This window comes from Solanum verrucosum, unplaced genomic scaffold (genome assembly GCF_900185275.1).
Source record: "Solanum verrucosum unplaced genomic scaffold, falcon-dt-bn FXZP01000049.1, whole genome shotgun sequence".
Taxonomy (NCBI): domain Eukaryota; kingdom Viridiplantae; phylum Streptophyta; class Magnoliopsida; order Solanales; family Solanaceae; genus Solanum; species Solanum verrucosum.
This window is the reverse complement of record NW_026020221.1, coordinates 7,186,719-7,201,546: the sequence shown is the minus strand read 5'-3', so window position 1 is coordinate 7,201,546 and position 14,828 is coordinate 7,186,719. Positions and strand designations below refer to the sequence as shown.

The 14,828-nt window shown below is 33.8% G+C and overlaps 3 pseudogenes; 1 reads left to right on the top strand and 2 right to left on the bottom strand.

Annotated features, from left to right (window-relative positions):
• Nucleotides 1–4,967: 4,967 nt before the first annotated feature.
• Nucleotides 4,968–5,495, bottom strand: LOC125831461 (uncharacterized; annotated as a pseudogene).
• A 3,446-nt stretch (nucleotides 5,496–8,941) lies between these two features.
• Nucleotides 8,942–10,557, top strand: LOC125831460 (protein FLOWERING LOCUS D-like; annotated as a pseudogene).
• A 74-nt stretch (nucleotides 10,558–10,631) lies between these two features.
• LOC125831459 (protein FLOWERING LOCUS D-like) lies at nucleotides 10,632–13,759 on the bottom strand (annotated as a pseudogene).
• Nucleotides 13,760–14,828: the final 1,069 nt, after the last annotated feature.

Genomic DNA, 14,828 nt, shown 5'->3' with positions numbered 1-14,828 from the left:
TAGGCTCATAGTGATGGTTGTCGATTAAAGAAACTCCCCACAGAGTAAAGTGTTCTATTCCCATATTGCTTTTATTTCATATCTTATTGTAAAGTACAAATGGTTTTCACTACTTGTTCATATATTGTTTTACTTGATATCTATTCAGTCATCAATCCAGTTATTGTTTTATTCAGCCATATTACATACTCGTACATTCAATATACCGATGTCAGTCAAGTTGCATATGTTTATGATGAAGATACATGTGTTTAGGATCATCAACATGAACTCTATTGCGACCACTTCACCCTTCTTGATAGCTTTTGGTGAGACCTCCTTGATTTCGGAGGACTTCATTTTTATATTATGTTAGTAGTATTTGAGGTGTCGTGGATCTTGTCCCAACACCTATCTTGAACAATAGAGGTTTCATAGATAGAGTTAAATGTTTTTCATATTTTTCTCCAGATGATTTTTATTGGAACATATTCATCTAAATAATTTCAAGACAGTGTTTCAAAGCTTTTATTTAAATAATTTAAATATACATCTACTTAAGGCTTCAGCATATCATATTAAAGTCTCATGTCGATAATTAGCCAGGCCAAGGGTTCTCTTGGGGACCAGCAATAGTTCTCGAGTGCTCGCCACGTCCAGGGTGTATGCTCGGGGTGTGACAAAGAGCATTATATGGTAATATCATTATTTTAGTTTTGATCTTGTATCATGCAAACAAGAATTTCGACTGCAAAAGATGATTTGTTATGGCAGTTTACATACAACCGTCATTTACGTTAAATGCAAGTATTTGTCCAGAGGTTATGCATTCGTCTCTAAAGGCCATGCCCAACAGTTGCCTTTCTTATTTTATCTTTCTTTTGCAGAAAAATGGAAACAAAGACTTGAATGAATGTAGCATTATTCTTGTGCAAATGCAAAAACTTTCAGTCAGATGTTGTTACAAAATCAGTTGTCTTAAGTTAATACATCTCTATCCAATTTTCTTAGTCATTTTAGTTTGTCGAAAGTATCACATTACTAATTGAAGATAATTTTGAGGGATAACATGTCGCATCTGAATTTCAACCTTGAAGATATAGTGTGTAACAAACAAACAACCCGACTAACTAATAATAATAAAATTGTAAATTTAGAGACTTTAAAACGCGTCAACATGGATAAATTTGCTTCCTTATATTCCTTGTATTTCTCATACATTTTATCGACGTAAGATTGTCTAAGGTGTTACATATATCCCTGTAAGGAACTTGGTCTCTTCGTCAGTGGTTTGCTCCACTATCATCGTAAAGAAGCAGGTAGCGATCTAAATCACTAGTGATCTTGCAACATCTCTCCTGCGGCAAATTGTTGTGTGAATGAATCAATATCTATACACAATCCAAGAGGCACATTTGGGTCACTCCACCTAGTCGTATGAAACTGAAATATTTTTGCAATGCAAGTAACATGCATGGAGAAGCTCAACAAGCCTTGCAAGAATGCACATCCTGGCTTTCGAGACTCTTTCATAGAATTCCAACAATTTCTTCCGCTTCTCAAAACCTAACGAAACAGTGTTGATGCTCCTAATATACTCATCAATAGCGCATGAAAGGCTTGTGTATTTGGCCATTTTTTAATTTTTCTCTTCTTCTTCTCCATTTCTCAAGTCAACCCATAAATTTTACTTACCTTTCATTTAGCCCAACTTATATATAAATTAAGTTGTGACTTACCTAATATTATGTGATTTTATACCCAATGACAAATATTACATGTATCAACATCCATTGCGTTTGCATGATTTTGCTCAGAAGTGGCAGCAACCAATTGTTAATCTAAAACAGTAGCTTTACTTTGATAGACACTTAAAACCCTCCTTTTTTTTATTTGATATTTCCTTCACATCACCTTGATATTTTTCAATATTGTTAGTGCCTTTAATTAAGTACCTTCAATAGTATCATATTTTGTTTGTTATTTTGATTTTTTTTCATGATCAAAGAACATCTATCTTCATCATGACCTTGGTGCTAACAATTATTGCGATACAAAGGTAAATTATCATATACAATTTCCTAGAAAACCTCGATCAACTTACCAAATTTTCATCCACAAACTGCAGCCTTATACAATTTGGAAGCTTCTCCATTATATCAATTATAACCTTGACCCTAGTTGTGGTAGGTCTTTTTTAAACTGACTAAAAAGGAAAGTTTGACAAAGAGCTTGAAATAAAGGGTGTTTTAGTTAGAGGTGTAAAATCATGTTCTAAGATTCTATTGAGGTGGAGTTGTTGAGATTTTTTTTCTTGAATCATATTAAAAGAAAATGTACCTGTAAAAGAAAAATTAAACTAGTTATTTGGTATATTTCCTTTTCATTCATAGTATAGAATTAACATTATATAAAAAACAATTGTAGTTCAATGCACAAACATTTTGTGTTAGTGAGGCCCAGGGAAAGGCCAAACACCCAAGGGTGTGATGTAAATAGCCTACCCTAGAGCAATCATTAGTGACTGCTTACATGTCTTGAACCAGAGACCTACATGTCACACATAGATAACTTTACGTTTTTTTCAAGGCTCTTTTTTTCCGAAATAACATTATATGTAAATCTAGTAATAGATTCACATGATATGAAAAATACTAAATAAATGTCACAATACTCATGACAGATAGACTCATAATATGAAAATATTAAACAATTTGACAATAAATGTGACAAATAGATTCATAATATGAAAATATTAAATAATGTGACAATACACGTGAAAATAGAGTCGTGCACCTACTATAAATTACCCTGGTGTTCTTCTCAAAGTTGCACAAGCTTATTCAGCCAAAACAACTTATTTTCTACTTTAATTATTTGTTTTTTCCAATAGAAAAGAGGACTAGCTGGGGTAAGCAAAAGATTGAAATGGATTTGATTGAATCAAAGGAAGCGTGCGCTGCTACTGTATCGCAAAGGAAAAAACCCTTTCGAAGAAAGCAGATGAGCTTTCAACTTTAACCGGAGAAGATGTTTGTGTTCTGCTCTTTTCACCAAGTGGAAAACCATATTCCTATGTCTTCACAAATATTGAATAAAAATAATTGATAAATTTCTTGAATTGAAATCAAACGACCGTCAACACGATCACGCTGATCTGGGCAAATCAAATAGCTTCATTCTCAGAATCTATTGATTTAAATTCAGAACTTCCAGGAAATACAACATGTCTGATGGATTGTGAAACTACAGATATTTTGAAAGGAAAAGGAGAACTTCTTGTTGTAGTTGTCTCTTCTAGTGCTTGTTTTCATTTAATTCAAATCATGACGTATCTAAAACAACATGACGTATCTGATGGGGAGGTATTGAAGATTTCAAGTTGTTAATACTTTGATCCTTTACATGTGATGTGAATCAATGTGTTCATTTTTCATTGTTGTATGGATGCAGCTCTGCATGATTGCCAACTTTCACTTGGAATCTGTTGATCAAGTGTTTGCTCTTGTTCCTTCATTTAAGGTAAGGACTCTACTATTATGGAAATTCATTTTTCTCTAATGACATTTCAAGAGTTGAGGTTGTTTGGGTGTTGAGGCAGCTTCCAACTGTTGCTATTAATTGAGTTTTAAGTTTTACTAGACAAGACGATAAAAGCTATAATTAATTTCTTAAAGAACCTTCTATAGATGTTAATACTAACAAAATATGGGATGAAACCAGATTTATTTCGATCCCATGAAGTGTTTAACAAATCGTGAGAAGGAAAGGAGACTTGTGATTTCGATCCCATGAACTATTTGGGGATTTAGGGTTATAATTTGGGTGTGGGTATTATGTTAATTGGGTGGGTTATTTAATTAATTTGTGTGAGTCTTTTAATTATGGATAAAAACTAAATAAATATTGGGTAGGTGTTTAAGATTGTGACACGTATCCCACCGTTAATAGAAAGAGTACATACGCCCCAAAATTTGGATGGTAAGGACATCAGTGTCCAAGAAGTATAACGGAGGGTATTTAGATACCATTAACGATAGTTCAGGGGTATATTTATCCTTTTTACCTTTCAGTTTTGCTCTTATACCGTGCAAATAAGAATTTCGACAAAATATGATTTTTTAAGGCAGTTTATTTACAGACGTCATTTACGCTAAATGCAACAACTCATGTTTCCTTCCTTCTTTTCTCTTTTTTTTTTTTTCTTGAGTTAATAGCTAGGATTTATAGAAACAGTTGAATATAGAAACAGAGACTTGAATATATAATATGTAGCAAACTAACAACCTAACCCACTAATATTAATGATATTGACAATTTTAGGTTTAGGCCCGTAAGACTTTAAAACACGTCAACATGAATCAATATCGATACACAATCCAAGAGGCACATCTGGGTCACTCCACCTAGGCGTTGAAACTGAAATATTTTTGCGATGTCTGTCACATGAAAAAGCTGAACAAGTTTTACAAGAATGTATCTTGGCTTTCGATACTTTCTTAGAATTCCAACAATTTGGAGTTGATGCTCCAACATACGCACCTCATTTAATATGGAGTTTTCACATAGAAAAGACAAGTCTTATTTATAGTCATTGAAACGATAAGTTCTTGTCCAAGTATGATATAGTTGCTAGATACAATTGCTCTGAATAGATAGTTCTTGATTTCTATGGAAACAAATAATATTTATATGAACGTTCCTGATACTTTTCGCTCAATACTATCGGTGCACAAAACATGACCTTTTGGCCTGTCTTGGAGAACTTACCAGGGAGGCATCCATTCTTGTTTGCAACTTAGAGGAGAAATCAATGAATGGAAAAATTACTAAAAGGGGATTGAGCAAACTAAATTGGGAATTTGAAGAATAATCATACTCCATAATGCAAATGTTCCAATCTTCAGCTATTACAACTATATGAAAGAGAAATACTAACAAAAAGACTATGATATGTTGTTTTTTATCCTAAATTCGTGGACCTCTCACTAAGCGTGAACCTGAGAAAGTAATTTGAACATTAAACTTGAAGACCTAGGATCCCAATAAAGTCCAAATTCATCACCAACGTTGAATCTGTGACTCTTGAACAATTTGGTGCACGAAAGATAAAAGTCATCATTGTACAATTTCCTTAAGCAAACACTTCCACCTTCATACTTCTTAGGGATATTCTCCTCCGTTACATCACACATGCCAATAGGAACATCACACCCATTCTCCAAACTTTTGGCCTCATCCAACGTCCAATATTGAAGAATGTACTCAAACGTCTCGAAAAATGGAATCATCAGCTTTCATACAATAACCTCGTCACGAGTAATCTTTTTCTTGATCTGCCAAGGGTTTTTCAAATCAATTTTTGGGGGAAGGTGTATGTCTCTTATCTCAATTAGTTCTCAAGTCACTACATGTGGAGTGTTGTTAAGTTTTCAAGCTTCTTCTTCAGCTTTTGATGGAAAGAAATTGTAAAAGAATGTCTTCTTAAGGCTAAGCAAAGGCTTTTGATCAGACATTGAAGAAATTGTTGGAAGGATACACTGGAAAAAAAAGAGGCAATAACACTCTATTTATAACAGTAAAAATAGGTTTTAATTTTTATTCCAACCTTGAGCGGGAACATAGAATACTGGGTGATATTTTTTTTTTTACCGCCTTAATTTTTATTCCAAAAAAGGGTCTTTTAATAATTATTGAGTTACCTAATTATTTAGATTTTTATATTTAAAGTTTTTCCTTTTATATCTCTCTATTTTTTGACAGCCTCAATTTTTATTCCAATAAGGGCCCTTTAATAATTATTGAGTTACCTAATTAGCCAGAATATTATATTTAAAGTTTTTCCTTTTATATCTCTCTATATTGGCAAATGTGTTTTTTCTCTTATTCTCTCCTTAAATATTTCTTCAGATGAAAAATTGGATATTTGATCTTCCTCACACATTTTTTTTTACGTTTTGTTCAATGACTAATTTAAATTTTTATTTTAATGGGCCAATTTATTTATATGTTTCACAAATTTTCTTATAAAATTTATTATAGATACCCCCATTTTTTCTAATAATACAAAAAATAAATTACAATATAGCTGCAAAAAAAATAGTTTTAATTTTTTTTTTTACAATAAAGAATGAAAGTAAAAACTAAGAGACTCAAATAATGATAATAAAAGAAGTCAAAAAATAATTTATGTATGAAAAAGATTAAAACACAACTTGAACTTTATTAGAATGATCATATATACCCCCACATGATTTTTAAAATAAATTAAAGTCAAAAAAAAAATTAAAACTAATTTTTTCACTTCCGTTAGATGAAGGGTATATGTGAGCTCCTTTTGTAACAGTAGGGATATATATGAGTCATTTATATAACGGTAAGGGTATATATGAGCCACTTTCATAACGAGGGGTATACAAGCTCTAAATGACAAAGTTGAGGGGTATATCAAACCCTTTTCCCTTTCCCAAATTTTTTTTAGATAATTATATAAATAGAGTTATACCATATATGATGTAGTCACTTTAGATAATTTGTGTTTGATTAATTTTCCAGCTTCATGATTTTTATCGTAGTTTTCGAACACGTGCACATGTATTTCATGCTAATTAATAAAATCATATTGAAAATATTATAATAAGATTGTGATGAATTACATCAAATTTGAAGAGAACAAAAACAAGCTCATATCCATGACAAATAATGAGCCTATTCAACTGATATTGTCATTACAAGGCACAAATCATGACCTTTTGGCCATGTGTTGAAGAACTTACCAGACACAAAACTTGTTGTCAAACGGGAGTAAAAACTAAAGATATGTGGAATATATCAAAATACCTTTTGATCTTGTGTCTTAAAAATGTTATGTGCATGGAACATTCTTGTTATTCGTTTAGAATCTGTTGATGAAGTGTTTGCTCTTGTTCCCTCATTTGAGCTGTGGTTTCTACTATTATGGATATTGATTTTTTTAATGATATTTCAAGAGTTCATACTAACAAAAGATGGAGGAAACTAGATTTGTTTCTTTCGATGTTGAAGATGGTTTAACTTATGCTATGAAATATTGCAGATTAAACAGAGCAAGCTGAGAGTTCCCCTCGAGAATGTCTTGGCTGAACTAGACAAACCTAGAAGGGAAGCATAAATGATTCAAGAAGAGTGTAACACCCCCTAAATTTTCTAAGCTAAGGTCCGAACTGTTCTTCATTTGCGTATAAGGTCGTATCAGGTGATTCTTAAATTTTCCGTAGGTGTTAAGATCTATTATTTCATATGGGAATGAATTTTGATATGAATTAAGGTCACAAAAATCCTCCAGCACATAGTTGAGTTGTAAGCTTCCTTACCGATTAAGTTTTGATGTAAAGTTCTACTTAGGTCAACTTCAAATGATCATATCTCTTAGCACATAATGAATTAGGTGGCTCATGACCAATCAAATTGAGTCTTTTTTCCAACTCCACCAGGTTTGCCTCATTTCGAGTTCAGAGTAAAACGTTATGAATATTTTACCAGAGACTACCACAACAGTGTTTTCTGAGTCAGTGAACTACAAAACCCTTTTATGGGTCGTAGTTTAGGGTCCAATTCCCATACACCCATCTAAGGGCCGTAGAAACCTCTATGGGTCGTAGTTTGGTACCGTAGAATGGACCTTTCAGCCTTAAAATTTCAATATGAATTCCATGGATGGGACATAAGGTCCGTAGATCAAACCATAAACTGTAGATGGCCTTGTGGAAGGTTTTCGACAACATTTTAAGTGGGGTTTCTTTTGTATTTTCCCATTCATAATCCCAAGACATTTTGTTTTAAATTAAATTAGGGGGTTATATTCTACCAAATACTGAGTTTTCATTTATTTTCATTATGTTATTGTTTAATGCTTTCAGATAGACTAAAGAGTCCGGCAACACAAATGTTTGTTCAACTGATCATTCTGAGTACAACTTCAAGTTCACTTAGACAATGGGGATAAGGATCCTTTTGCTTCCTCCTCATACCGTGTGCATTAAGAAGAGGCAGAAAGTTCTCTTTCTTCATTTTCCGAAATTGATGTATAAGAAATCTCATATAATTATCTTTATAAACATGACTTTTATAAACAAATAGCGGTTCATGTGATACAAAACATGAACAACAATTTAGAATTCAATTTATTTACATAATAGAAGTCAAAATCGCAACGGTTAAGGAATTGGAACTCAGAATAAGAAACACAACTGAATTCAGATTTCAAGAAAACAACGATAGAAATCTAAACATTACGTTTCACTGACTGAATTAAGATGTTTGAGATTTCCATCACTATTTTCTTGAAATCTGAATTCAGTTGTGTTTCTTATTCTGAGTTCCAATAAGAAACTCAATAGTCTCTAATCTGAAGTTTGATTATTTAAATATATCAAATCTAAAACTGAATTTATTGAAGTTTGAGAAGGACGAAAAATAAATAAAAGTATGTTTTTGGTCATATTTTATAAATTTAAAAGGTATTTTTGATTAAATGAAAATTACAAGGATGTAACAAAAACTAAACTAAAATAATAAGGATGAATTTAATTAAGTCAAAAATAAATTAAATGCCATGCATATATTTGTCTTTTTGTTTTTATATTTCACCTCGTTTTCTCCTCCATTTTCAAGAACCAAAATAGCTATCTTTCTCCTTTCATCTTCACTTCGTTACAACCGGAAAAAAAAGTTGAAACAATCCATAAAACCTAAACCCATCTTCTCCAATCGTCCATTTTCATCTCCTCCAATCCGGTCATCTTCTTCTCTGTTGCTAAAACCGTTACAGAAAGCATAAAAATCCATCAACAAAATCCCTGTCCAGTCCCCAATTCATTTGTATAACTCAAACTCTTGATTTCACTTCCAATTTCAGTTAAGTTCCAAATTCTAACCCTACCCCTAAATCCGGTTTGATCCTAAATCATTTCCATCTCCTGCTATGAATAGAAGACGAGGTAGATCAGACACTAAACAATCTTTAGATCAGGTATCCAATGGTTTTCTCTGTAATGTCAATGAAGAACAATCAACATTGGTTTCTTCATCTTCTTCAGGTAAATTTAGCAAAACTCAAGTGAAAAATTCTGATTTTTCTATTAGAAATGTGATTATAAAGTGTTTAGAAGAAAAAATTCGATAAGGGGAGTTGTTCTGGATGAGATTATTTGTATAAAAAAGAGTCAACTTCTGAGCCTTTAGTTGCGTTAACAACTGGATTTTCGTCTAACTCGTTAAAGGATGAGAAAATTGAAGCTAGGGTTGTTGGTGTAGTTGGTAGGATAGAACATTAATGTCACTATATTTTAATTAGGAATCACATTATTGCAAAATGGCATGAAAATGTATCGATTTGGGTGACAAACGAAATGTTTGGTGATGTTATACCTGAACAGTGTAGTGAGTTATTGGATTCTGCCTATAACTATTTGTTATCATACAAATATATTAATTTTGGGTTAGCGTTGACAATTAAGAACATGATTCCAGCTGCGCCAAGTAAAGATAAAGTGATTGTTATTGGGGCAGGTCTTGCTTGGTTGGCGGCTGCACGACAACTAATGTTATTTGGGTTTGAGGTTATTGTTTTGGAGGGACGAAAGCGTGAATGTGGATAGGTGTATACAACAAAGATGGAAGGAGGGAATAAGGTGGAAGTTGTTGATCTAAGAGGAATGTTTTCACAGGTATACACTAGGAAATCTACTTGGTCTGTTAGCTTGACGGTTGTCGTATACACTTCATAAGGTGAGAGATCAATGTCCACTCTATCGTGCTGATGGAAAGGATGTAGATGAGTATTTGATAAAAAAGTGAAGGCTACTTACTTTGAACTTTTGGACAAGGCAAGCAAGGTTAGACAAGAATTATCTCAAGTTTTTTCTCTTGGAGAGGGATCGAAGACTTTGCGAAAGGATTTTGGTATTGCGATAAATGTTGAGGAGATGAGCTTGTTTAAATGGCATCTGGCAAATCTGAAATATGAAAATGCAAGTTTGCTTTCACAACTTTCCTTAGCATATTGGGACAAAGATGACCCCTATGATATAGGAGGGTATCATTGCTTCTTGCCCAGTGGAAATGGAAGATTAGTTTATGCTCTGGCTGAAAATATGCCTATTATTTTTGAAAAATTATGTATGCCATTCGTTATGGTAGAGATAGTGTGAATATGATTACCAGAGTCCAATTATCTGAGGGAGATATGGCATTGTGCACCGTTCCTCTCAGAGTTTTGAAGAGTGGTTCGATCACATTCATTCCAGAGTTGCCTTAGTAAAAGCTGGACATAATAAAAAGACTGGGTTTTGGACTATTAAATAAGGTTGCAATGTTATTCCCGTATGCGTTTTGAGACTCCAATGTTGATATATTTGGTTATGTTGTTGATGATCCTAGTTGTCGGGGGGGGGATTCTTTCTGTTCTACAACTATGCAACGGTTACTGGTGGGCCCTTTTTGTTAGTTCTAGTCGCAGGAGAAGATGCACACAAGTTTTAAAGAATGTCCCCTACTGATGCAGTAACGAAAGTACTTCAAATTTTAAAAGGTAAATGATAGGTTCCACATTAACTTAGCTTTGGTAAAAATAAGATTTTGGTATATTGAAAGCAAAGTTAATGTGGAACCTATCATTTACCTTTTAAAATTTGAAGTATTTTTGTTACTACATCAGTAGGGGCCATTCTCTAAAACTTGTGTTCAGCTTCTCCTGCGACTAGAACTAACAAAAAGGGCCCACTAGCAACCGTTGCATGGTTGTAGAATAGAAAGAATTCCCCCAGACAACTAGAATCAACAACACCGTGAGCAAATATATCAACATTGGAGTCCCAAAACACAAACGGGAATAACATTGCAACCTTATTTAACAGTCCAAAACCTAATCTTTTTATTGTGTCCAGCTTTTGTTAAGGCAACTCTAGAATGAACCTGATAGAACCGCTCTTCAAAAATCCGAGAGGAACGGTGCACAATGCCATATCTCCCTCATATAATTGGCACCAAGTAGTCACCTTCACACTATCTCTACCATAATGAATGACATGCACAGTTTTTAAAAAAATAATAGGCACAGTTTCAGCCAGAGCATGAACTAATCTTCCATTTCCACCAGACAAGAAGCAGTGATCCCCTCTCATATCATAGGGGTCATCTTGGTCCAAAAATGCTAAGGAAAACTGTCAAACTTGTATTTGCATATTCCAAATTTTGCCATATGCCAGTTAAATAAGATCATCTCCTCAGTATCCATCGCAACACCAAAATCCTTTCGCAAAGTCTCCAATTCCCCTCCAAGAGAAACAACCTAAGATAATTCTTGCCTGACCTTGCTTGCCTTGCCCAAAAGTTCATTGTAAGCTGCCTCCACTTTTCTTTTTATCCAATGCTTGTCTACGGGATTTCCATCAGCACGATAGAGTGGACATTGGTCTCTCACCTTATGAAGTGTATACGACAACTGTCGACCTAACTGACCAAGTGGATTCCCTAGTGTACCTGTCAAAATACTCTATCCTAAATCAGCAACTGCCATGTATTCCCTTCTTCCATATTTTTTGTATACACCCTTCCACCTGCACGTTTTTCGTTCCTCTAAAATAGTAACCTTAAACCCAAATAACATCAGTTGTCTTGCAGTCGCCAATCCCGCAAGACTTGGCCCAATAACAATCTCTCTGCCTTTACTTGGCTCATTTAAAATCTTGTTCTTAATCGCCAACGCCACCTCAAAATTAATATACACGTATGATAACAAATAGTTATAGGCAGAATCCAATAACCCACTACATCGTTCAGGTATAACATCACCAAACATATCCTATGTCACCTAAAATCAACACGTTTTCACGTCATTTTATAATAATGTGATTCCTAATTAAAATATAGTTACATTGTTCTATCCTGCCTACTACACTAACAACCCCAGCTTCAATTTCCTCATCTATTAACGAGTCAGAAGGAAATCTAGCCGTTAACGCAACTAAAGCCACATAAGTTGACTCTTTATTTAAACAAATAATCTCATCCGAAACAACTCCCCTTCTCGAATTCTTACTTCTAACCACTTTAGAATCAACATTTCTATTAGAAAAATCTGAACTTTTCACTCGGGTTTTGCTAACTTTACCTGAAGAAGATGAAGAAACCAATGCAGACGGTTCTTCATTGATATTACCGAGAAAACCACTGGATACCTGATCCAAAGACTGTTTACTACATGTCCTACCTTGTCATCTATTCGTGGGGATAGAGATGGGATGGAATTGTGTTATGAGTATAACTTAGCTAAAGGACCTATGTGAGAAGATGTCATATTCCATTTGGGACCCTGGGAAGATTCCTATATATAGAAGAGGGAAATACTCAATTAGGATGATGCTATTAACTTGTCTCTTATTTCTTAGTTTCTTAGTTTAATCTGGAACCTCCCTCCATTCTTCCTTTTTATTTCTACTTTTTCCCTTGGAAGGATTTGTTACTAGTTTTGGAGTAATTAGAATGATGAACTCTTATAGTTGTCTGTGTAATTCCAATTATCCATTTCAATACAATATGAGTTCATTACAAATTGTTTGGTATTGAACCAGAATTAGGGTTAGAATTAGAATTTTGGAAGTGAATTGAAATTGGGAGTAAAACTATTGTTCGGGTTTGGGTTAGACAAATGAATTGGGAATTGAAGAGGAATTTTGTTCATCTAAATTCAACCATTGGTGATAAATTTGGGGTTTGGTGTCACTGGCTCTATTTCTGCCCCTCTAAATCCTAGTGTTTTGGAGGAATAATATTGGCTGATGGTAGCTCGGGTACATGTGCTTCGTCTTCTGGCGCAAATCATGGTGGTTGGTAAAAGACGATATTGTGGGAGCAGAAACTTTGTATTTCTCTCTTCTATGGTAATTATTTTTATGCCATTTTTCTCTTTCCTCAATTAAATCTTATAGCTTTTAAGCATCTTTATAAGCCTCTACTATTATATCCTCTTTGTCAAAGCATAGTCAGTGAGAAGTATAATATCTTTTGTATGATTGTGTTCTAATAGCTCGTCTTAAAAACCACCTAGATTTATGACAGTGCGATTACAGTTCTTTCTTTTTCTATTGAGGAAATACCTATGTACTGTGCTATTGTGCATGTCAATCCATAAGAAAGATTTTGCTATTGCTAGCAGATTAACAGGTAAAAAGAATCTTTTTACATGTATGGTCAATAATGATAAAGAGCAATTTGAAAAATTTGATTCTCTTGCAACACATTGCTATTTATGCTTTACTTAAGCCGAGAGTCTATCGGAAACAACCTCTCTATCTCTATGAGGCAGAGGTAAGGTTTGCGTACATCCTACCCTCTTCAGACTCCTCTTGTGGGACTACATTGCGTATGTTGTTGTTGAATAGAATGTGTTGCAACACCTCATGATCTACACTTCTAACTTATTTGAGATCATTTTGTCTCAGATGTACTCGAGCAGTTGCGTTTGGCCAAGTACTTGTGCAGGTTTGATTTTTGTCTCAGATCTATATCCAAGCATTTGTCAGATGATAAAAGCTTCAGTCCACTGTTTGATTGCTTCCATATCAAACATTCTGCTCAACTGCTCATGATGAGGGAGAACTTTCTGCTTCTTCATAATATAAGCATCAACTGCATAAAGTCTATCTTTGCCGATATCTTCAGCCAACACCTTTTTACTTTCATCTGTATGAGGAGGAAGCAAAGCTTCAGTTGTATTCAGAATGATCAGTTGAACAAACATTTGTGTTGCCTGGCTCTTTAGTCTATCTGAAAGCATTAAACAATAACAATACAACAGCTTGTCAAGTTCCTTCAATCAGTACAATAGTTTTAAGGTCAAAATTCGCATAGATGTTACATGTACTTGATGAATACATCCATGTCAATTTAGTGCTATTGGCTTCTGTGTTTTTTGTAAAATACAGTGAGATTTTTGTTAATGCTAACTGAAATCGCGCAGATACAGTATATAATTCTCCCTGTATGTGTTTTCATCACAGAAGCTGGATTATCTGTATGTGTATGTATGTATTTTGAAAGCAGAAGTTGTATGTTTGTGAAAACATCAATAACTGTATGTGTGACCAACTGTATCTAACAATATCTATACACAATCAAAAAGGCACATCTGGGTCACTCCACCTAGTCATATGAAATTGAAATATATTTGCGATGCCAATCACATGGAGAAGCTCAACAAGCCTTGCAAGAATGCATCCTGGCTTTTGAGACTCGTTCATAGAATTCCAACAATTTCTTTTGCTTCTCAAAGCCTACTAGAACACTGCTGATGCTCCTAATATGCCCCTCAACTAATATGGAGTTTTCACATAGAATACATAGGTTTTTTTTTTTTATATAGTCATAGAAACATTAAGTTCTTATCCAAGTATGGTATGTTTGCTAGATACAATTACTCCGAATAGTTAGTTCTATATTCCGAAGGAAACAAATAATACAATCTTCGATGCCTTAGATTCAGCATTGAAGAACCAAGGTATCATACGATGATATTACTTGTTTGTACCTAATAACGCTAAAACATTAACTCATTATGAACGTACACAACTAACTAATGAAGCTAATTCAACTTTTAAGGTTTGACCATGTCAGTCAATATACCCATATATATTTTTATTATTATTTATGTTGTATTAAAAAATATGTATTGCATGACATGGACACATGTGCATCATGTCCAGACACTAGTCATATATATAAATCTAGTAATAGATTCACATCATATGAAAAATACTAAATAAGCGTGACAATACTCATGGAATATAGACTCATAGTATGAAAATATTAAA